Below are 22,856 nucleotides of genomic sequence, written 5' to 3'. Positions count from 1 at the left end.
GAAAATCCTTCCTACTCAGGAAGGCTGATACATTTCTTACCACATCCACCTTTTTGGTATTAACTGTACGGGGGGAATTTGAGTGGTAAGATCCCATTGTTCCAGTAGTGCTTTAGAACTTTAATCTCTTAACAATGTAGGGGCTTTGAGCTCTGTGATACTATTAGTAATTGGTGTAATTATATTAGCAGAGAGTAGCCAAAGTGTTCTGTAAGAAGTGGACAATTCATTTCCTTCCTACATAGGTGGGTGTGGATTTAACTTGGAATTGAATTGAGATGTCTATGATTTTCTCTCTCTCTCCCTCCCCACCCTCTCTCCCTCTCCCCCGCTTTCCTCCTCTTCCTCTTCCTTCCTCTCCCCCTCCAGACCTGGGATTTGAACTCAGAGCCTGGGCACTGTCCTTGAGCTTTCTCAAGGCTAACACTCTACCACCTGAGTCACAGCACTACTTCTGGCTTTTTCTATGTATATGGTGCTGAGGAATTGAACCCAGGGCTTCGTGCATGCTAGGCGAGCACTCTACCACTAGGCCACCCTCCTGGCCTGTCTGATTCTCTGGCTAAATACATCACAAGAATGGAAACAAGTCATCAAGGAGTTTCTTATTTTAAATCTTTTTACTCTATTTTTCTTCTCCTCTTCCCTCCTTCTTTCCCTCCATCTCTCCCTCCTTCCTTCCTTTATTTCCTTCACCTTCCATGTGCTAGACAAGCACTCTACACTAACTTCTACCTTCAGCACCCAGAAGAGATTCTTACCTCTAGAGCCCATAGTCTACTGTGTCTGTTTTTATGTGTATGTATACATCTTCTCCTGGTTTATTAGTTTGCTTTCGGTCTTGAGCATCTGTCACTTCGCTCTAAGGTCTATTACAGTAGTTTTTGTGACACTCCAAAGTCTTATTGGAGAACAAGGATAATAATTCCAGCTTCTAGATTGCTATTTTGTATTTACAGAGCACAATTCTTGCATCTTGTTTCTATTTAGCAGGTATCAAAATGGGATCATTTGCCAGGTGCGGTGGCTACTCAGCTACTAGCTCTACCTAGCTACTCAGGAGGCTGAGATCCAAGGAAAGCGGTTCAAAGCCAGCCCAGGCACTAACATCTGTGAGACTTTTTTTTTTTTGTTGCCAGTCCTGGGGCTTGAACTCAGACCCTGAACTCTGTTCTTGGGCTTTCTCAAGACTAATGTTCTACCATTTGAGCCACAGGACCACTTCTGGCTTTTTCTATGTATGTAGTACCGAGGACTCAAACCTGGGTCTTTGTGCATGCTAGGCAAGTACTCTATCTCTAGTCCAAACTTTCAGTCCTCCATGAGACTCTTATCTCCAATTAACCACTAGAAAACCGAAGTGATGCTGTGGTTCAAGGGGTAGGGAGGTAGCCTTGAGTTGAAGAGCTCAGAGACAACGCCCAGGCCCAGAGTTCAAGTCCCACAACAGACAAAAAGAAAAAAAAAAGGGATCATTTACTTCAGTTTATGAAGACAGATAACTAAGGCACATCAAAGACAAAAATCAGTAAATGGAGATGCTGGGCTTTACACATGGGTCTGTCCATTTATGATCCTCTGTTTTTCTATGGTCTGGAAAGTAGCTGCCTAAGGAAGAAAGCAATGCCCATTCAAGTGTGCCTTTGCCATTCTGAAAGAGCCCCTACCAGCAGGCTTGAATGACCCCCTGCTGGGTGTTTGCCCATACCTTTCCAGAAAGACTTGGCCTAGAGCTTAGGGTTGTGTTGTTTATTTTTTATTTTTTGTCACGTGTGTGTGTGTGTGTGTGTGTGTGTGTGTGTGTGTATGGGGATGTGTTTGGAATTCATTCTTCTGTGTCTATTAACTAGACTTAGCTGTGTTTTCATGAATATGACTTATTGCCAACCAAAATTCTAACAGCACATTTTAAGTTAAATGTATCTTCTGTCATGGCTTGATGAGAGTATATCTTTTCAAGGGGTCAGATGATCATATTTTAACTTAATTTTTTTTTACTATTTATTTTTTGTGTATATGGTATTGAAGGGAAGGAACCCAGGGCTTCATGCATGCTAGGCAAGTACTCTATCACAAAACCATATTCCCAGCCCATACTTTAACTTCTAAGTATAACAAAACTCTCCTCTGATTTACTCCTAGGAAGTTTATGCCCCAGGAAATAGGTTAGTGAATCCTCCTGTATATGTATCTACCTAGTACTCCCTCCTCCCATTTCTGTGAATTATTTCTTTTCCCTCCCAGGTGAGGCTAACTAATTGCAGAAAAGCATGGACAGTCACATATAATTGCATTATAAACATCTTTGAAATATCCTCTGTATGGGAATTTCAGTTTTCTTATCTTGTTCTCTTTTGCCAGTCCTGGGGCTTGAACTCAGGGTCTAAGCACTGTCCTTGGACACTTTTTGCTCAAGGTTAGTGCTCTGCCACTTGAGCCACAGCGCCACTTCCAGCTTTTTCTGTCTATGTGGTACTGAGGAATCGAACCCAGGACTTCATGCATGCTAGGTGAGCATTCTACCACTAGGCTACACTCCCAGCCTGTTTTCCTATCTTTTGCAATGCTAAAGTTGAGGCTTTCTATAGAGATTTAATGTTGCATCTGTGTCTGACCATTAGGTGAAGAGAAGGTAGGGAAAGAGGGCAAGAAAAAAAATATGGGTGTTCTTTTATAAAAGATATAGATATATAGATTGCACACTGCCATTTCTGTCTGAACTGTGTTACAGCTTCTAACATGGCCATCATCCCTTCCAATAAAAGGCTAAGAGCAAAAGGATAAACTAGCTTTGATGTGAAATGCCAAGGAGAAGTTAATGACCAAGAGAGGTCTAAGAGTGGAGATAAACATGAGATAAAATTTTCATCTTGTTTTCAAAGCCATCTCTTAACTTTTCTTCATGTATATGGTAAAATAAAACTGGTCTTGTCAATCAGAAATTGTAAAGTAGTGTTTCTCAACACTCACCAGTAGAGAAGCCTTTTTTTTTTGTCAGTTGGGGGCTTGAGCTCAGGGCCTGAGCACTGTTCTTGGATTTTTTTTTCTCAAGGCTAGAACCCTTACCACTTGAGCCATAGCACCACTTCTGACTTTTCTATATATGTGACACCGAGGAATCGAACCTGAGTCCTTGTGCATGCTAGGCAAGCACTCTACCACTGGACCAAACTCCCGGCCCAGTGAAGCTTTCGTTTAATGCTAAAAGATGTCAAAATCTTGACTTATTTACAACTGTTTTTATCTCAGTTGATTCCAAATTCTTACTCAGCTGGAGGTATATATATATATATATATATATATATATATATATATATATATATATATAAAATTTGATATATGATATGCATGTGTTGCATGTGTGTATGTGCGTGTATACATGCATTCATGCTGGTACTGGCACTTGAACTCCTCTCTTAGCTTTTTCACTCATGGCTGGTGCTCTCCCACTTGGGCTACAGCTCTCCTTCTGGCTTGTTGGTGTTTAATTAGCCATAGAGTCCAATTAACTTTCCTGCCCAGGCAGAACAACAATCCTCATACTTCAGCCTCCTGAGTAGCTAAGATTACAGGCATGAGGCACTGAGCCTGCATCAGCCTCTTATATATTTTTATTTGTAACGTAGTTGGGCTGAGGTTCTGTATACAAATCTCTCTTCCTATTCCCCCAAAGTCCACAGTTTGTAAATAGAGATTAAAATAAAACAGTAGTTTTAGACAGAAAATGGTATGTTGTATGTTTCCCCATCAGGTTATAAAGTTTTTTCCCGATGGAGCTGGCCATGATGGCAACATGCTTGTAATCCCATTTCCTAAAGACAGAAGGATCAAGAGTTCAAGTCCAGCCTAGGTTACATAGTAAGTTCCAGATAATCTTGAAAAGTTGGTTTCAAATATTATAACAGGGGGCTGGGAGTTTGGCCTAATGGTAGAGTGCTTGCCTAGCATGCATGAAGACCCGGGTTCAATTCCTCGGTACCCCACATACATAGCAAAAAGTTGGAAGTGGTGCTGAGGCTCAAGTGCTAGCCTTGAGAAAGTCCAAGGACAGTGCTCAAGCCCTGAGCCCAAGCCCAAGACTGGCCAAAAACAAAAACAAAAACAACAAAAACAAATATCATAACATAGTCACAGGTGGAATTTTTTCCTCTTCTTTGTTTTATATTTAATTGGTGAGGTGTGGAAGTCCTGACTTTGGATCTCATGTGGTTCCCTGCTTGTTTTTCATGGTAGATTCTGAGGTCTTTACAATGACTCAGTCATGGATAATGGGATTTCTTCTAAGAGCATTTCTATTACAGTGCTTCTTCTCTTCCTTGTATTTGCCAGGGTTGTGAACACAATTACAGAATGGCACTGTCCTGACCACTGTCAGAAACTAAAAGAGCCTTTTTCTAATCTTCTTACCCTGTACAGTCTGTGGTGGGTGTGTGGAAGTGTGCTCTGCAGAGGGAAAAGGTGAGGCAGAAGCTTTTGTTTATTTAATGATTCTTCGTGTTTGTTGCAACAACAGCTAAGGGTTTTCTCTTAGGATGGGTTAAGCTGGGCACTGAAATCTGTTAGGAGGGTTAGTGCACCAAGTTCTTTCACTAAGTTTCAAAAATCAAACATCTAACATCAAACCCCTAACATCCCAGATTTCCTATGCACCTTACATGGATTTTCTGGAACTCTTTTTATATTGTTCAGGGTAGATAATACTCTTGTTTTATGTATAAAACAAAGCAAAAACAAAAATGAAGGTAAGCAGAGATTGTATAGAGCCAAGGTCCAGATTTAGTCTAATGTTGTGCAAACCTCAACACTGAGTCATTACCCTCCCTGTTTCTTTTGCTTTTTCCTCTGTCAACATAAATTGAAAAGAAGTACACTTTATCCAGATACTGTGTCTCACCCTTATAATCCTGGCTACTCAGGAGGCTGAGATCCGAGGATCTTAGTTCAAATCCAGCCTAAACAGAAAAATCTGAGAAACTCCTCTCTCTACTTAGCCACTAAAATGCTGCAAGTAGAAATGTGGCTCAGGTGGTAAAATGCCGGTCCTGAGTGGAAAAAGTAGGCAAGAGTTTAGGGCTCCAAATTCAAGCCCTAATACCAGCTTGTCCTCTCCCCCCCCACACCCCAAAGAAAACAAACCATCCAAGCAAAAATACAAAAATGATCACAGTTTGTGTATACTTTTCTACCTTTTCTGCAAAGGTTCAGTTAAACATATGGGGATAGTAGAGAAAGAATCAACAGTTGTTCTGTGAATAGTACTACCTTTCATGTAATATAGACATATTTACTTTTTGATAAGGCACCTGGGGGTATAGAATTTATTGGTTTTCATGAGTTTCTTGTTATAGTTGCATATGACAATATTGCTAGATGTCAACATATATAAGTATGCTGTGCTGGTTGGTCATGAGGTTTTTATCTTCACCAATACTGCTTAATGACTTCTTTTTTTATGAACAAATTTCCTGGCGGCTGCCCACTGGACAGATGTTAATCGAACCTATAGTTTAATTTTGCCTCGCTCTGATTACTGTTGAGGTTGAGAACTCTTCATTTATGTAATTTCCCTTTTCCCATGAATTGTCTTTTTGAACCTTTAGTCTACTGTTTTTTTGTTTTGTTTTGTTTTGTTTTGCCAGTTCTGTGCTTGAGCTCAGGGCCTGAGCCCTGTCCTTGGACTTTCTCAAGGCTAGAGCTCTACCACTTGAGCCTCAGCACCACTTCCAGCTTTTTTCTATGTATGTGGTATTGAGGAATCGAACCCAGGTCTTTGTGCATGCTAGGCAAGCACTCTACCACTAGGCCAAACTCCCAGCCCCTAGTCTACTGTTTTCCGTAGGCACGCTCTCTCCCTCTCCCTCTCCCCCCCTTTCCCCCTCTCCCTCTCTCCTCCCCCCCCCAATCCTCCTTCCCTCCTCCTCTCTGTTGCTTGAACTCTGGGTCTGGGTGTTGTCCTTGAGCTGAATAGCTCTATCCCTTGAGCCACAACACCACTTCCCATTTTTTAGAGGTTAATTGAAGATAAGAGTCTTACAGTCTTTAGTGCCTGGGCTGGCTTTGAACCACAATCCTCAGATCTTAGCCTCCTGAATAGCTAGGATTACAGGTATGAGCCACTATGCCCAGCTGTTGGGTCTCTTTCTACCCTTTTTCTTGTAACAAGTTCCTTGGGGGAATTCTTGTGCGGAGTTCCTTGTCAGTTCCTTACAGTTGGTGAGCACGTCACCTTTTACTACTACAGTTTGTGCATTTCAGTCATGTAAGAAATCTTTGCCTGTTACTGGGCTTCCTTTCTGTTTAATAAGCTTTTAGGATTAATTGCATTAAATGTAAGAAATCTTTGCCTGTTACTGGGCTTCCTTTCTGTTTAATAAGCTTTTAGGATTAATTGCATTACTTGCATTTTTAATTTGAGATATTCAAATTCCAAATAATGAGAATAATTCTAGCCCTTGGGAAGCTGAGGCAGAAAGATTGGAAGTTTGGACCTATTTATATGTACAAATATATTTAATAGAAATATATCAACTTTTCTGAAAACATTTTGCCATTACCATATTGGACAGTTTACTTTTATTAACTTAGCCTTTCTTTTCAGTACTGGAGCTTGAACTCAGGACCAGAGTTCTAACCCTAAACTTTTCAGTCAAGGCTGACACTCTGCCGCTTGAGTCACATCTCCATTTCTAACTTTCTGTTGGTTAATTGGACAATAAGAGACTCAGGGACTTTTCTTCTAGGGCTGGCTTCGAAACCCCTATCCTCCGATCTCAATCTCTTGAGTTGCTAAGGTTACAGGCATGAGCCACTGGTGCCTGTCTTTTTGCTTATTGTTTGTTTTGTTTATTAGTAGTGGGGATTCCCATTCATACATGGTCCTCTCTGTGGGCAGTGGGCTCACTTGAAAGGCTCCTCTTTAGTATTTATGATGTGACCCTGGTCTGGTTGTGAATGAATGTTTTATGAGGTGTGAGGATGCAATACGTAGGTGCATACTCTTGAACATGTGTTAATTCTTGATGTCTGTTATTATTGGGGAAACTTCATTAGTTTCAGCTTGGTTTGTTATAGATCTGCTTCAGTCCAGTCTGATCTTAGTTCTTGGAGTTTCATTCCTTCTTAAGATGCCACTTTTTTACTGAAGTGGGCACACACTTAAGGCTTGTGCAAAGTGCAAATTATGTTACAGGACTTTTTGTTGTAAATTGAGATGACCACGGTAAACAAATTATGATCCCATAATAAGTACCGCACGGTAAGTTGTGAACATAAGCTGAAGATACCCCATATCAATGATAGATGATAGGCTGTAGCTTTATTTTTCTTTTGTGTCAATCTTTGTTTTTCTTTCCTTTTGTGCCAGGCATTTCCCTTAGTTTTTTTGCTTAAGTCTGGAGCTCTAACACTTGAGCCACAGATTCACTTCTGGCTTTTGGGTAGGCAATTGGAGATTAGAGTCTCACAGACTTTCCTGCTCAGGCTAGCTTCGAACCTTGATCCTTAGATCCCAGCTTCCTGAGTAGCTAGAATTACAGGGATGAGCCATTAGCGCCTTTGCGTTAGTCTTAAGATGCTTTATAGATATAAGAAGAGATGAAATGGCGCTGTGACTCAGTGGTAGAGCACTAGCCTTGAGCTGAATTGCTCAGGGACAGTGCCCATGCCCAGAGTTCAAGCCCCACAATTGACCAAAAAAAAAAAAGAAAGAAAGAAAGAAAGAAAGAAGAGACAATTGTAGTCTTCAGTTAGCTATGGAGATCTACTAAGCTTGCCCTAAGTCTGTTAAAATTGGAACAGAATCTTCTGAAGTCCAAAACCTGCATAGACAGATGAAAATCTCTATAAGCTTAGAATTCTTTTCCATATATGCTGTAAATGGGATTTATTAGGTAGTAATCTGAGTTTGATTGTAACAGCCCCAGCTAGTGACCTGACTGAACTTACACACTTCCTCAAGGCCCTCATTGATGAGATGTTTCCTATTTCTTGTTTGATGTCCTGTAGGCTCCCTCACCAGCCATTGGGTTCACCTGTCCTGACAGCCTTTTCTGGCTTAGTTATCCTAGTAGAATAGACAGCCAAGCTGCTTGGTCCATTTGGCAGATGTTGGTTGAGCTCCACCTATGACCGACCTTGTGTTCCCTGCTCTGCCCTCCTCTACCCTCTTGTGCACCAGCTGTTGTGTTACAGTGGGAAAATCACCAGGTCCTTGCCTCAGCTGAGGGACACAGAGCCATTCAGTGCAAGTTGGAAGTTAAAGCATTTTGTAGGAATACATTGGGATAAATCCTAGAGAGTAGGGTACAAAGGCAGGCATAATTTGTTCTTTGTGAGAGAATTCCTGAAGGAGGTGATTTTGGTGTTAGATGTGGAAGGGGTGTGCTATTTACCAGAGTGGGCAAGAGAATACATTCTAGACGGCAGGCGCGGTGCAGGTTCAGTGTGGGGCAGAGGAAGGAATGTGCAACATTGGGCACAGCAGCTCACTCCTGTCATCCTCACTACTCAGGAGGCTGAGACTAAAGTCTGTGAGACCCTTATCTCCAATTAACTCTAGAAAACCAGAAGGAGCGCTGTGGCTCTAGGGATAGGGTGGTAGCCTTGAGCCGAAGAGCTCAGGAACAGCTCCCAGGCGCAGAGTTCAAGCCCCACAACTGATCAAAAAAAAGGAAAAGGAATAAAAGGAACATATAGTGCATGGACTCCATCCCGACCGCACTGCAGCGTCATCACAGGCAAAACAAGGACTCTGGTCTCTGTCTTACAGTATGTGGGTTGGAAGTCCAACCCACTAGAATCCAAGCAGAGATAGGGAGGATCTGAGCTGAAGTAATGATTCTGAGAACTGAATGGAGAGAATGGATCAGAGGAACTTTTAGGAGAAGAACCTAGAGTTCTTCAGATGAGGGAGTGAGTAGGAGGGCTGGAAGAGGGAGAAAGAGGATGGCTTGAGTTTTCTGATTGGAAGAAAGGAATGAATTTCGAGAGAGAAGAATGAGTTCAACTTGCCATGAACCTAGGGTGTTGTGAAGGTGTTGAGAAGTGCGGGCCCAGGAGAGAAGGCATGTATTGGGGAGTGACTAGAACGGATTGTTACAGCCAGGAATGCAGCTGAGATTCTAACAGACATGCCCAAATGATCTGAGATTGAGCACACAAAGAGGAGACAGGAAGATTCAGAAAAATCTGGAAACAAAAATAATTTTAATGCCAGGCAACAGGGCCTCATGCCTATAATCCTAGCTGCTTGGGAAGCTGAGATCTGGGGATCATGGTTTGAAGCCAACCCAGGCAGGAAAGTCTATAAGACACCTATCTTCAGTTAATCACAGAAAAAGCCAGAAGTGGCACTGTGCTCGTGATAGAGTACAAGCCTGGAACAAAAAGAGCTCAAGGACAGTGCCGGGGTCCAGAGCTCAAGCCCAGGACTAGCAAAAAAAAAAACACTTATATATACATATATGTATCTGTGTATGCATTGTATGTATATGGATGTATACACATATGTATATATGATTACTAAGTATTATGTTATAAAATACCTATATCAATCTTCCCTGAAAGCTCAGGTAAGAAACTTCCCAGATAGTAAATAGGGGACTGTTACGTTGGGGGTCAGAGGTCACAGCAAGGTCACTTAGAGTGAAGAGAGAGTGAGAGTGTCTCTGGCTTTAGCCATCAAGCATTCACTTGGTAAGTCAGAAGAGATGTGAAGTCTAAATCTGGATTGTTGCTTGTAAGGAAAGTAGGAGAAAGGTATATACATATTTGTGAAGGATTATTTTTATGTGAACCGATGGTTTAGCTGAGTAGTGAACAGGAAGTGACTAAAAGCAGCAGAGGGAAGAACCATTGGAGGGGTTCCAGAAGAGATAAAGGGGCCGAGCAGCCTCAAAGGAGCTGTGTTAGCCGGGGCTCAGAACATTCATTCCATTGGGACAAAGAGGAGAAAAGGTAGACATGACTGCAGCTGAATGTGCAGGGGAGGGGAGGATGGGAATGACATTCATTCTTACTGGCTTGGGTATTCTCAGAAAGGAAGGAGTGAGGGACCCTGAAGAGTGAGCTCAAAGTTCAGAACAGTTCCCTTAGGAAGGAGACCCCCTGACTCGGGAGGAGCAAGAGCCGTCCATTGTTCAGTGGGGGCTTGGCATTGATGGTGGGTGTTGGCTTTTATCTTGGTGGATAGATAATGTGCATAGTGTGGATAATCTCTGAAGTTAGAACACAGGCCTTCCCTAAAATGTTTGCCTAGTGACGGAAAGAAGCTTAAGGATTTGGGAAAGGGAAGAAAAGGAAGACAGAAGGAATAGTCGGTTGTAGAGCAGGAAACATGAGCCCTAGTTTTAGACATCTCTTAAGGTCTTTGAAGGCTTCCCTCATCTTCCTCCATCTTTCAGTTAGAAGTTAAGGTTTATGTCCTTCCCAGTCTCCTGTAGTTCTGAGGACTTCTGTGAGACCTGTGTACCATTAGACAAAAACCTAAGTGTCCAGGATAGCATGAGCAGTTTCTCTTCCGTGGGGTCTTCTGAGAGTAGCTCTTAGGTCAGTGCCTTTTGGGAGTTGGCAGCACAGACCAAGACAGCCGTCAGATCCCTGTGCCCACGTGCCTGCTTTCTGACTGCATGGCAATGGGAGGGAGGTCACGCTGGCACAGGGGACAGACTGGAGCAGGGAGCTGTGAAGGAAGTGGCATAGGAGTAGACTGGGGACTCTGCTCTGTGTTCCTCCTGCTGTGAGATGCAGTCCCCTGGTGAGTCACTCACTGGTCACAGATGACTTGGTCATGTCATAAGGGTAGGGACAGTCAGTATACATCTCTGTTCCTTCCTGCATTTTCTTTCCTTCTCTCTTTTTGAGCTGGTACTGGTACTGTGCCTTGAACTCAAGACCTCAAGCTCTCGCTTGACTTTTTTGTTCAAGGTTGGTTCTGTACCACTTGAACCATACCACCACCACTTCTGGCTTTTTGCTGGTTAGCTGGGAAAAGAGTCTCATAAAATTTTCTGCTCAGGCAGGTTTTGAACCATGATCCTATATCTCAGCCTCCTAAGTAACTAGAATTACAGGCATGGGCCACAAGCACCTGACTACATTTTGTTTTCACGGGGCTGCGCTCTAGTTGAAAGTGTGGCATCCCAGAAGAGAAATTTTTGGAGAAGGCTGAGTATTACAACCCCTTACCTTTCTCTGTCACCTCCTTTACTGAACCTTGACTTCCTTAGTCCATAAAGAAGTTGGATTATTTCAGTTCTTTTGAGTAAGGTCTCTTCTCTTTTTGGAAAGTTTACTCCAAAATCATTTAACTTCATTTAAGAGCAGGGATAATACTTTAAAGCCCCAGGGGTATGGCTGACATTAAAAGGTGAATCCTGGCCAGGTAAGTGGCTCCAGAGATTACTATAATAATTTAACAAGCCTAAGCAGGTGATAGGACACTCATTTTAAAATTAAGCCTAATCTTTCTCTAGGCTCTTAGAGATCTGAGAGAAACTTGAGCATTTCCTTTTATTCCCTTTATGCTATTATGCAATTTAGTGCTTGGAAAATTATTCATAGGAAGAAATAGGATGTTAGAACATTTGTAAAAACTCTGTATAGAATTCACCTTTTTAGCTTGATCCTGATACGTGTGTGCTCTCCTTTTCAGCCTTCTCTAGTTTCTTTCTAAAAAAAATCTTAACTTCTCCCCATAATTATTCTTCGAAGTGAAACATTGTTTAAACATTAAGACCATCCATTTAAACTCAAAGTTAAGACATAGGCTATAAATGTATCCTCATTTCCTGAGAAGCAACAGGAAGGATTTGCTTTCTCAAAATAAACATAAGGAGCCTGATTATGAACTCAGAACAGTAGAGATCAAAGATTCCAGCCTTATTCTACAATTTTACAATGGGAAATTGTCCAGTCATTTTATAATCTCAGAAAATCAAGTATAATGCTAGGGTTTTTTTAAGTGTGTGTGTGTGTGTGTGTGTGTGTGTGTGTGTGTGTGTGATTTCCAAGACATACAAAAGACATGCTATAGACATACAAAAATGGAAAAATATCTTCAGGCATTAAGTTTAGGAAGAATAGAGGAAGACTCTTTGACTTTTGTCCTTAGGTAGTATTTAAACTTGATTTCAAACCCTCTAGATCAAGAAATTGCTTCATAGCTGTTCCAGTAGGAAGAGTTCAGCAGCTCAAACTCTGAACTGCATTTAAAATGAAATCTGCTATAGTAACTGCATGTTGTTCTTAGGGAGGACATTTGACTAATTCTTCCCTATTCCAGAACACATGATGATAGCCTGTTTTGACGAAAAAAAGTTCAGTTAATAATGATTGGCAGATTTATATTTATGGGATATAGGCAAGATGAGTCAGTATTCATCTATCATTAATTTGTGTTTGAATAGTTTGAAATATATTGGACAATTATACTGAACAATTCTGTATTCGTTGATACTGTGAATGAGAGAGTTTTTCAATAGACTGCATATACTTTTGTCTGAATTTGCCTTTCAAGTAAAAGGTGAAAGGATAGAGGACTGGGCTCAGTGGTTAGTCCTTTCAATCCTCATCAACAACAAAAATTTTACATGCTACATGCTCAGCCCTTCTTCTATGGTTGTAAGTGAATATTTTAGGTAATTTCATTTTATCTTTTATCATATCAATTACACTTTTTAAAAGGGTATAGTTGTTGCCCCTAGAGTTTACAACTGATACCAGTTCTTCAAAGTAAATACAGTTATGAATGTGTGCATTTGTGTAAAAAAGAACTCAGAAGGTTGTACACCAGATCATTCAGAGTATTAAAATTGAGAGTGATGTTAGCTTGACTGGAGTACATTATATGCATGAAAGGAAATGTCACAATAAACACTCTTCCCTTGTACAGCTAATGTATGCTAGTAATTATCTTAATTTAAAAAAAGGTGTAGAAGCCATGGCAGTGGCTCACACCTATAATCCTAGCTACTCAGGAGGCTGAGATCTGAGGATCTAGGTTTAAAGAAAGCCTGGGCACAAAAGAACCTGAGACTCTTATCTCCAGTTAACCTCTAGAAATGGGGAAGTGGGACTGTGGCTTCAGGGATAGGGTGATAGCCTTGAGCTGAAGAGCTCAGGGACAGTACCCAGGCCCAGAGTTCAATCCCTATGACCCCCCCCCAAAAAAAAGAATAGAAATTTTCTTTCCTTCCTTCCTTCCTTCCTTCCTTCCTTCCTTCCTTCCTTCCTTCCTTCCTTCCTTCCTTCCTTCCTTTCTTTGTCCTGGGGCTTGAACTCATACTGTCCTTGGGTTTTCTCAAGGCTAGAGCTCTACTACTTGAGTCACAGCACCACTTCTGGCTTTTTCTATGTATATGGTACTGAGGAATTGAACCTGGGTCTTCATGCATGCTAGGCAAGCACTCTTCCACTAGGTCAGACTCCTGGCCCTGATTTTTACTTTTTAAAAATAACTTTCTGCATCACCTGATTTTTTAAAAGTGATTTTTACATGATAGCCAGGCACTGGTGGTATATACCTGTCCTCCTAGCTGCTCAAGAAGCTGAGATCTGAGGATCCTAGAAGCTAGCCGGGACTCTTCTAAGCCCATGAGCGTCCATTTTCAGAAACACGGGGCTATTTGGGGTGGAAGGGTGGACTCAGCTTGATGGGCTGACGTTCTTACCACTGAGCCACACCCCAATTTTAATTTCATAATAAGAAAATGAGAAAAATTCTCTTATGGTTTTAAAATTTTCATCCTTTCTATTCCTAGTTTGGGGTGAGCACATACCTGCAGCACCTGAGCTCTGCTGACAAGAACAAGACAAGCATGGGGGCTTTTTACCTGTCACCCCTGGCCTATTCCTTCTCAGGCTGCACAGTGAGAATGAACCCTAAGAATGGCTTTGGAATCAGTCCACTTTGTGGTTTTCCATTTTCAAAAAAGGGGGGTTTTAACATAAGAGTTCATTGGACCATTCTCTTTCTGCATATTTGAGGTTTTCCTTTAACCAGAACTTTTTTTTTTTTTTTTTTGCCAGTCCTGGGGTCTAAGCACTGTTCTTGGGTTTTCTCAAGGCTAGAGCCCTACCACTCAAGCCCACAGCACCACAGCATGGCTTTTTTGCTATGTATGTGGTATCAAGGAATTGAACCTGGGTCTTCGTGTATGCTAGGCAAGCACTCTACCACTAGGCCAAACTCCCAGCCTATATCCAGAACTTCTTTGTATCTTTGTCCTGTCTTTCAAAAAAAATAAGCAGAAAAAGAATTAAGGGGCTATAGCTGTCTTGGCTCACTTCCCTGTGGGTCTGGGTGTCTTTGGCAGGCTGTTCTTGGACTCTTCCCTGGTCTTTAGCTTGTAGGACTTTGCAGTGTAACTTCTTGCTCTTCTCATACAGCTGTGAACACCAGAAATGGTTTGGGGGCTGGGGGCTGTAAATGGAGGAAGGACTAATCCCCTCATTATTTTCAATACAGGCAAAGAGGATTATCTGCATCTCCCCTCTTCCCCCAAAGAACCCTGAGTATAATAGGTGATCTTTGCTTTTATAAATATAAACCATAATGCTTTAATAACTACTCTTAGGCAAGATTGGAAAGCACTAATTTTGACTTGCCTTTTCATCCATTTGTGGCATGACGACGTCTGGTCTGTGTGTCTACTCATTTGCTCTTTGAAATGAGAGAGAGAGAGAGAAAGAGAGAGTTTGTACTCCCTCTTGCCACAAATAAATGCCCAGTATGAAATCTAGATATTAGAGAAATGCATTATGAAAAGTGAACTGAAAATTCTAAAATTACTTTTAAAAAACCAAAAATTACTTTGGCTGTGCCTTACAAGAGCATCAAAGTAATGTCTACAATGGTTAAATGAATGTCCATTTAATAATTATTTCCATGCCATGTATAAAATATTTTAGAGATTTACACATATAAATTTCTTTGCCTTTTTTTAGTATGCATGTGTGCATGCATGTGAGCATGTATGAATGTGTATGAATGCATGCAGCTGGTGCTGGGAATTGAACTCCGGACCTCTCTTGCTTGACTTTTTTGCTCAAGGCTGGTAGTCTACCACTTGAGCCACACATGTACTTCCATCTTCCCTCCCCAGGTTAATGGTGGTATAAGAGTCTGATGGACTTTTCTGTCTAAGCTGCTTTGAATTGTGAGCCTTGAATACTCAGCCTCCTGAACAGCTACAGTTTTAATCATGAGCCACCAGTGCCTGGCCTAGTGTTTAATATTAGATGAGTAGTTAGTGTAGTTGGAGTGGGGACAGCAACAACAAAATTCATCCTAGGGCAACTTACTCATCACCCTCCAATCCAGTTATGTCATTTGCAATATGTTATAAGACTTTTGTCTTGAGATTTTCCCCTAAGGTTCTTTGAATGTTCTTCATCTCACTTTTAAAAAAGTAGTCAACAAGAACTTTAATAGGAAACCTCATTTGGTACAGATACAGTAGTTTTTTGGGGGTGAAAGTAGCTAAAGTTGCATGGAGATGAATTTAGCTTCACAAGAGGAGAGATTTCCTTTTGAGCTGTACCAGAGTGAACCTGACAGAAGGGTCCCTGCTGCCACTTTTTGTTGTTGCTTTCTTCTGGTGATCCTGCAGGTTGTATGCTCTTGGGTCACAATCTACCTGTATTGGATTTACTGTTGTAGTTGGGATGACATGTGTATGCCACTGGGTGAAATCTCCTACGTTCTGCTCAGGCTGGCCTGAAACCATGATCCTCTGAATCCCAGCTTCCCTCTCAGCTAGCCTGGGAGGACAGGGGTGGACCACTATGGACTCAGTATTCTGCCTCCGCCGGTCTAGAAACTCAGCTTCCTATTTTCAGCCTCCCAAGGGCAAGGATTACATGCACGAGCCATCCATGCTCTGATTATCTATCTATCTATCTATCTATCTATCTATCTATCTATCTATCTATCTATCTATCTATCTATCTATCATCTCAGATCCAGGTCCAGATAGGACAAGGCTAGAGAAAACATTTCAGGTCCTTTACAGGGAACATTAAACATAACTTTAGAAAATAGCTTGTAGAGACTACAGAGGCAATATAGAAACTTGTACTCACTATAAATGGCTTGAAGATCTGCTTGTTTGGCAGAGCCTACCATGGAGAAGTGTGACTGCACCTCATTAGTGTACACTGTAGGAAGTCATATTAGGGTTCCTTGATGCTGTGATTTTCTTCTCTAAATAATGAAATGGGCAATCAGAGAGCAAAGTAACATGGTCATTGAAGTATAATTCTTCATATTAAAAAAAAAAAAAAGCACCTGCTCCCTATGAGGGAGAATGTACCCCAGGTACATTTGTGAACTCCAGCACCAATTGGACTTACTGCTATTCCAACTTTAAGGTTGCGTTTTTGTGTTTAGTTACTTTGCTTGTTTAAAAAAAGAAAAAAGGCATATTGGTTGTGTGCTGGTGGTTCACAGCTGTAATCCTTGCTACTCAGGAGGCTGAGATCTGAGAATCAGGGTTTGAAGCCAGCTGGACAGGAAAGTCTGTGAAACTCTTTATCTCCACCACACACACACACACACACACACACACACACACACACACACACACACACACGAATCAAGCTGTGGCCCAATGGTAGAGCACTAGTCTTGAGTGAAAAGAATAAAGGACAGCACTCCTGCCCCCCCCCCCCCTGAAAAAAGCCTATCAGGGAGCTGTAGCCCTAGCTTTGTAGTTATTTTCTTCTATCCCAGTGCAGCTCCCCATGTGATTCTAGGCTCCAGATCTTGGCGTCACTTCACTATGGCTCAAGGATGTTCTCTACCTGTTGGGCCTTTCTGGTTACCAAGACAGAACTAGAAATCTTTTATTCTGATCGGACTCTTTTGTTCAAGTTTGATGATTTTTCTGCAAGTTTTGGCTTATTTGGCTATTGTAGCCCAGGACTAATTTAAATAGACAAAGATTTAGGTGATTTGTTTCTCCTGTGGGTATCACTTGTGACCTCTTACTCAATGTCAGACAGGTTTGTATTTCTAAGTGCCTTATGCAAGTCACGTCCAGGAGACAGGTCTAACTGGACACATTGGTTGGGGAGAAAGCATACTTGCAAAGTGTAACATTTCTTCCAGGTTACAGCTTGTGAGGCAAAACTAGATTCCAAGCTGAGTTTTCAGAGCACAATAATTGTTGTCCCCTCCATGTTCTCTGTCCCCCCTTATCTGTGTGTGTGTGTGTGTGTGTGTGTGTGTGTGTGTTTGTGTTTGTGCGCGTGCGCAGGGGTGCAGGGCATAAGGTCCTGTCGCAAGGGGTGAGCCAGTGAGCATCTGTTCTGTTTCCTTGCCTTCCAGCAGAGGAGAAGGGCTCCTTCCCCCAACCCCACAGTTTTGTAGATGAGGTATTTGAGACCTTGTTTCTGTTTAAATTTGGGTTTGCTGTTGGAGAAATAAAAATGGTCTTTTAGTCCTTTTTTTTTTTTTATAAAACAAATCCTCACTTAATGAAAATACAAAAGTAAAGGAGACAAGTAAAATAACCTTATGGCTCCGGAGTCAGATGACAAAGAAGAAAGAGTAGATTCAAATCTTAGCTGTGTCACTTATGAGCTATTTGACTTAGGGCAATTTTGGAGCCTTTGCATGCTTCAGTTCCCTGTGTATAAAACAGGAGTGATCGCGGTGCCTGCCTCGTCTAGTTAGGTGCATTCAGTGGGCTTTTATTTGAGATACATTTTAGAGCTTCACGTGGTGAGTATAAGGCGAGCGCTGATTAGGATAAGTGACCGCCCTTGTAAATAGTCTTCTTGTCTAGCCTTTGGAGAGCGGTAGAAGTAGAGGGAGATGATAGAGTGTAGTTGGGTTTGGGGTTACTGGGCTGTGTGGACACAGGCACAGGCTCAGAATCCTCTTCTGCTTGCCTCCTTAGCCTTCTAAATAGCTTGGAATATTAGCAAAGTTCTCCTATCTCTCCTTTTCCCTTTTCTACCCCTTGCTTTTATGTAGTGCTTAGTTTTAAAACTAAGTCTGTTTATTTGATTATTTTTTTTTCTGGACACAATTTCTTTCTTTGGTCTGTGTTAGTTTAGCTCTTCTTTTGTTTTGTTGGACTTTGGTGTGAAGATGCCCTGTTTATAAAGAAAGCTTTGCTTGCTCTCTTTCATGTGTAATGCATTCTTAAGTCCAGTTGCTCTGACCCTTTGAGATTTTAGAATTGCTTTGTTCCGGTCTTTTAAACATTTTTGGAATATTAAAAATGTTCTTGAAAGGTGGGTCATGGAAAAGAAATTTCCCTGAGTTGTTGTTCTTAGAAAATGATGAATTGGAGGGAGGTTCTGTACAGGGTTAAGTCTGCCAGGTGCTTTGCTCACTTAAAAGTTGAGTTATCGGTGGTGTTTAAATTCCTCTTAAAATTAAATAGCTACTACTCTTTGAGCTGTTGTCATTGTCCCATCCATGGAAGGACTTAAGTAGCGCTTTGGCTTGCATTAGAGCACTGTGTCAGTATCGAGGATCAAAAGATTTGTCTGTTTTCTGTGTTTTTGCCTTTGAACCAAGACTTTCCAGAAAGAACAGAGGCTTGTTTTGAAGGTTTCCGCCTCTGGGTGTGAGTCAATAGTATTTTTGTGTTTGTCTGTTTTTAAACATTATTCATAATAGATGCAGAGGTATACAATTATAAGACAAACAAAAATACGTTTTCATACAACTTGCACAAAGCAGTCTTTGAGTGCAGGTGGTCCTCAATTTGCAGGGATTTGTAATTCTTCCATCTTGTGGAAGACACTTCCCATGATGGAGTCTGTTCATTTCACTTCTCCCTAGGATGAATAGTCAAGGCTACTCAATCCTGAACTTCAATTCTTAGATTAAATTTGTCTGCTATCTCTGAATCCCTTTGGCGTGCTGAACTCCACTGACATTGTGACATCGTGAGTCTTTGCCTGGGCCACTGCAGGCCCCATCCCTGCCTCTGACCTCCAGGGATCTCTACACCTTAAAGTTTTAGAGGTTGCCTTAAAACAGAAATGTGGTATGATAGCCAGTGGCATCCTTCTCCTCGTTTAAGCAGGTGCCGTAAGAAAACCTAAAGTCTTGCGGTGTGGAACTCCCTGCCACTGTCTTCATTGCAGAGCTCTTCCTCTTGTCCGCTGCCTCCCTGTCCTCTGCATGCACTAGATAACCTACACAGCCTCATTTCCTATGCCTCTGATCTCCTAAGCTTCATGACCACCAGCTTTGAGCAGGGTGTGTCATGCCTAGCACCTGTTTTGTTCCTCTGTTTCACTTTTAGCCAGTGAACTCATTTTTGTTTCTCTCTTTTGTCTCAAATGTCATATGCTTCAAGAAGCCTTCTTTAACCGCCCTGCTGTTTCCGTAGTACCTCACACATCTCCCACATTGCATGTACAGTATTATAGTTACTTCCTTCTCCTAGTAGATTTCAAGCCTCAGGAGAGGCTAAATATGTCCAGCATGTTTCCCACTGTATCCGGGATCTCAATGAATGAACATGATCCAAATCACTCCCATATTATTGCTTGTAGTAGTGCTTTCCAAACAGCCCATGCACGTGCTGCTTTCCTTTAAAAGGAGTTTTTTGTTTGCTTGTTTTTAGCAACTCCCCTTTTATGGACTTCAGTCAGCTTTAATTAATTGTACCACACACATGCAAACATGAAATGGATGTGTACTTCAAACAGTTTTGCAATATGTAATAAAACATTGAAAAACCACAAGTAAATGCAAACAATACTTTTAAATTTTAAATGAATATAGTGAATGAGTGTTCTTTTGCCAAAATGAAATCACATATTTATCTTTCTTTTTTTAGGTAGAAAGTTGTTGCCTTGCTTCCAAACATATGTAAGACTTGTCTTTTGACCTTGATAATGCTAATGCAGAGAATACTTAGGTGCATGGATATCTTAGTCAGGAGAATGTTCTGGATTAAAAGACCTTCTTGCTCACTTGGGACTGCTTGGCTATCAGAACAACTCTTGACAGTGAGCAGTCATTGAGTTCGTTTTATTGTTATTGTTGTTGGTGGTTTTGGGGTTTGAACTCAGGGAAGGGGCCCTATACCTGAGCTCTTTTGCTTAAGACTAGCACTCTACCACTTTAAGTCACATCACCACTTCTGGCAGTTAATTGGAGATGAGAGTCTCACAGACTTCCTGGCCTGGGCTGGCTGCGATCCTGAGATCTCAGCCTCCTGAGTAGCCAGGATTGTAGGCCCTGGGACCCAGCTTGAGTTACAGTTTTAATGTTAATGACTACTAAAATTCTCTTGTTGGAAATACAGTAGTCTATTCATCCAAAAATGAGAATAAAGCTAGATAATAGATAAGGTAATTCCAAGTACTCAAGAGGAAGTTCAAGTTCTAGGCCAGCCTGGACAATATAGGGAAAGCTTATTTCAAAATGAAAGAAATAAAGGGCTGGGTGGGGTAGGGATAATGTTGAGGTACAAGTCTTTAATCCTGGGTAGACTTTAACTGAAAAACAAAATAAAAGTAAAAGGATTTGAGGGTGTGTCTCTTCAGGAGTAGAATAGGCCCTGAATTCAATCCCAGTTCTGCAAAAGGAAAAAAAATAGAAAATGATACCCCCCCACCACCAAGGGTCTGTATAAAGTTCTGTATTCGAATGCTTGGCTAAGCATGTAGGAAGCCAACCTCCCCCACCCCCCTCCCCCCCACCCCCCGCCCAAGCATGAAAGATTAGTTTATCCAGAGTTAATGCAATCAGTATCATATATACCATATATCACACACATGTATGTATATATATACATATATATATATATATATGATCTTAGCTATTGCTAAGACCAGTAACAGATGTACAGTCATCTCTCAGTTTGTATGGATGTGGAAAAGTTTTAATGTTTTTAGCATGAAGCTAAGTGTCAGACTGTAGAAGTAGATCAATTGATAACAGAAATGACTCACTGACATTATTTTGAAAACATCTTGACATCCCCCCTCCCTGGTCTTGTTAATCTTCTTGGTCTTCTTTGAATTAGTGAAACCTTCCTGCCAGCCAATCAGGAATACTTTATGTCACTTGACCTTGGTGGGGCGTAGCTGCATGGGCCTGCGTCACAGCTGCCAGCCCTGTGCATGTGTTCCTTACAGTGAGTGTTGTGGCCACTCCTCTGCTTGTCATGTCTGGTGCTGTGGAGTCAAGGTCTTGCTCAATGAAGATGTCTTCAACTTCACATTATTGTTGTGTATGATGACCTGGGAGTGGTCTTAAAGATGAGTCTGCATCACAGTGATAAGAACCGTTGGTTCACATGTCAGGTAGGTGCTCTCAGGTTGTTTTAGGCTAACAGTGAGTTGACAACAGAAATTGGAAGGTCACCCTGGAGAAGACTCTTCAGTGTGTTTTCGCAGTCCTAGTTTCTCAAGCAGACATGTGCCATCAGGTCATGATGTTTTTGGAAGATTCTGTATGATGTGATTCATCTGTTTCATTTCTTTTACTCCCTAGCCTCCTTGCCTATCTCTTCATATTACAAAACCTTTTCTAGGTGAGAGGATGGTGAAGCTATTTTCTGGTGTCACTGAGGCCACTCGGTCTCCATTGCTCCTGGTTCCCTAGGTAACCCTGCAGTCCTGCTTGCACGTTGGCATGGAGTACTGGTGAAGGGAGCATGGCCCAAGCCAACAAGAGGCCGGGATCGTGTCACAGCTATGTCCAACCCTTGTACTTAGCATCAAAAGGAAACGTTGGTGCTGACGTAGGCTCCAAAGCTGAAGGACTTTTGCCTAAGGACTCCGCAACTCACTTTTTTGTTTGTTTTTATTTTTTCATGGTGCTGAAGATTGAACTGAGACCCATGCACATGCTAGGTGAATGCTCTGCCTTGGAGCTGAGCTCCATTCCCAGACTGTTAGGGATATATTTGAACCAGCTGATTAATAATTACTCTATAGGACTGGACCATGTAAAGGGTACAATTCAGTGGTGCTTAGTTAATGCCTTCTCCCAGTTGTGAAACAGTCACCAGCATCTTAGGTATTTACTTACTTGAACTCACTGGTAACGATCCCATTCCAGTGCCATCTGTCCCTGTGCAATATTATTCTTTGTTTATTGTGGACATTTAATATAAGTGGAGTTTTGCAATTTATACATCTTTTTAACAAATTAATTAATTAATTTTTGCCAGTCCTGGGCTTGAATTCAGGGCCTGGGCACTGTCCTTAGACACTTTTTGCTCAAGGCTAGCCCTCTACCACTTCTGACTTTTTCTTTGTGTGTGGCACGAGGAATTGAACCCATGTCTTCATGCATGCTAGGCGAGCACTCTACCATAGGCCACACTTCCGGCTTACATCTTTTTTTTTTTAGGGTGCAGCAGTAATATGTCAGTATTTTCTTTCTTTCTTTTACTTTTTTGCCAGTCCTGGGGCTTGAACTCAGGGCCTGAGCTCTGTCCTTGGGCTTTCTCAGGGCTAGAGCTCTACCACTTGAGCCACCACCATTCTGGCTTTTTTCTATGTATGTGGTACCGAGGAATCAAACCCTGGTCTTTGTGCATGCTAGGCAAGCACTCTACCACTAGGTCAAAGTCCCGGTCCAATATTTTATTCCTTACATCTGCCATATACTGTTCCATTATAAGCCAATGTCCTGGTGAATCATACTTATAATCCTAGCTATCTAGGAGGCTGTGTTCTAAAGATGGAGGTTCAGAACCAGCTCAGGCAATCAAGTCTGAGAGAGTCTAGTCTCCAGTTAATCAGCAAAAATCCAGAAGTGGAACTATGGCTAAGTGGTAGAGCACCAGCCTCGAGTGAAAAAACTGACCCAGAGCACAAGGCCCTACATTCAAGCCCCAATTACACATACACACACAAGTAGTAATATTCCA

The 22,856-nt window shown here is 41.7% G+C and overlaps 1 protein-coding gene across 5 annotated transcripts in view; it reads left to right on the top strand.

Moving 5' to 3' along the window:
• Positions 1–22,856, top strand: part of Lrrc8d (leucine rich repeat containing 8 VRAC subunit D) — a 93,590-nt gene that overhangs the window by 23,174 nt on the left and 47,560 nt on the right. The window lies entirely within an intron of this gene.

Source organism: Megascapheus bottae, chromosome 6 (genome assembly GCF_031878675.1).
Source record: "Megascapheus bottae isolate mThoBot1 chromosome 6, mThoBot2.hap1, whole genome shotgun sequence".
Classification (NCBI taxonomy): Eukaryota; Metazoa; Chordata; class Mammalia; order Rodentia; family Geomyidae; genus Megascapheus; species Megascapheus bottae.
The sequence above is the reverse complement of the archived record's forward strand: the minus strand, read 5'-3'. Positions and strand labels throughout refer to the sequence as shown.